This window comes from Microtus ochrogaster, unplaced genomic scaffold, assembly GCF_000317375.1.
Source record: "Microtus ochrogaster isolate Prairie Vole_2 unplaced genomic scaffold, MicOch1.0 UNK31, whole genome shotgun sequence".
NCBI lineage: Eukaryota > Metazoa > Chordata > Mammalia > Rodentia > Cricetidae > Microtus > Microtus ochrogaster.
Window position 1 is genome coordinate 4,298,741 of NW_004949129.1, and position 1,880 is coordinate 4,300,620.

Here is a 1,880-nt window from a genome sequence, read left to right on the forward strand (position 1 = left end):
TCAGGGAGCCCCGAATAGCTGGAGTTCCAAGCAGCTGTGAGCTGCCGTGTGCGGGTGCTGGGATCGGACTTGGATGCCCTGGGAGGAACAAGGGTTCTTAGCGACCGCTGCAGTCCAGGTGTTGCCATTTTGTAGTTTTTTTTTCCAGATTCTCGTTATCCAGCCCTGCCTGTCCGGGTCTTGTGACCTCAGCCTTCTGAGTGTTGATTACACACCTGTGGCAACCCACCTAGAAAAGAAACATTTTGATGATTTTTGTGCTGCGGGGATTTGAACCCAGGGCCTTGCGCATTCTGGGCAAAAGCATTGCCTCTGCTGTCAAACAGCGCCGGTAGGCTAAGGATCTCAGGAAAAGCAATTGTGCTAGATTGTCTTAAATGGTCTTTAAATCCATGGACGAGTGTCCTTCGAAGAAAGAATGCAACACACCAGACAGGAGGCAGCATCGTGAGCCAGGAGGCGGAGTCTGGAGTGATAGAGTGAAGGATGCTGTCTGTTTTGTTTTGTTTTGTTTTTCAAGACAGGGTTTCTCTGTAACTTTTGGAGCCTGTCCTGGTACTAGCTCTCTAGACGAGGCTGGCCTCGAACTCATAGGGATCCGCCCGTCTCTGCCGCCCAAGCACTGGGATTAAAGGTGTGTGTCACCATTACCTGGCAAGGATGCTGTCTTAGTCCCTTAGTCACTGCTCTATTGCTGCAATGAGACACCATGACCAAGGCAAGCATTTAATTAGGGACTTGCTTACAGCTTCAGTGGAGTAGCCCGTGATCATCATGGTGGCAGGCAGGGAGAAGATATGGGGTAGGATGGCTTCCAGCCTGAATGTGAAACCGGGAAGAGCCTGTGTGGTGGGGAAACCTCGTGGAAGAAGCTGCTATACCAGTTTGATCAATGCAAACACCAGGTACATTTCCCTGGGTCAATATTTTACATCCAGTCTCAGGATCTCATAGTGTGCATCTGTTCCCTGGGTCATCTGATTCTAAACTACTACATGCAAAGCTCCCAGGGCTTTCTCTGTCCTGGTGCATCTTGCTTCCTAGCCTCCCTTTTAACCCTCTAGCATCTGCCCACGCCACTGATCACTCTGAAATTTCAATTGGCTGTTCCACCCTCCACTTAGAAGTCCCTTCCAAAGCTCGTGAGCTCCCGGGGACCTGGTGAACAAGTTGGCTTCTACTCAATACAGTGACCTTATCTAGTCTTCAGCTGTAGTCCCTGCCCTCCTGCTCTGTGCTCACGTAGCACAGGATAGCCTTGAACTCCTGATTCTTCTGCTTCTACTTGCCAAACTCCAGGAATACAGGATTGCACCAGCATGCTTGGCTTGTGCTTACTCGTGACACGTCAGTTCTCTAGGACCTACATTCTAAACCAGCATCCTGCTTGCTCCCTGTACTGACTCTTGCTTCCTGAGGTCAGTCCGTGGAGCTCCGAAGACACACATTTATTAAACACCACCTCACAACAGATAAGGAGGGGCTGGAGAGATGGCTCAGTGGTTAAGAGCATTGCCTGCTCTTCCAAAGGTCCTGAGTTCAATTCCCAGCAACCACATGGGTTGCTGGTGGCTCACAACCATCTGTAAAGAGGTCTGGCACCCTCTTCTGGCCTTCAGTCATGCAGACAGAATATTGTATACATAATAAATAAATAAATATAAAAAAAACAGATGAGGAAAATGCTGAGCTTGGCGGTGTATATCTGTAATCCCAGCTAAGAAGCTAAGTCAGGCAAGTCTTAAGTTCAAGGCTATCTTAGGTTATAACAAGACCCCTCACAAATTTAAAAAAGAATAAAACGGGGCTGGAGAGATGGCTCAGTGGTTAAGAGCATTGCCTGCTCTTCCAAAGGTCCTGAGTTCAATTCCCAGCAACCA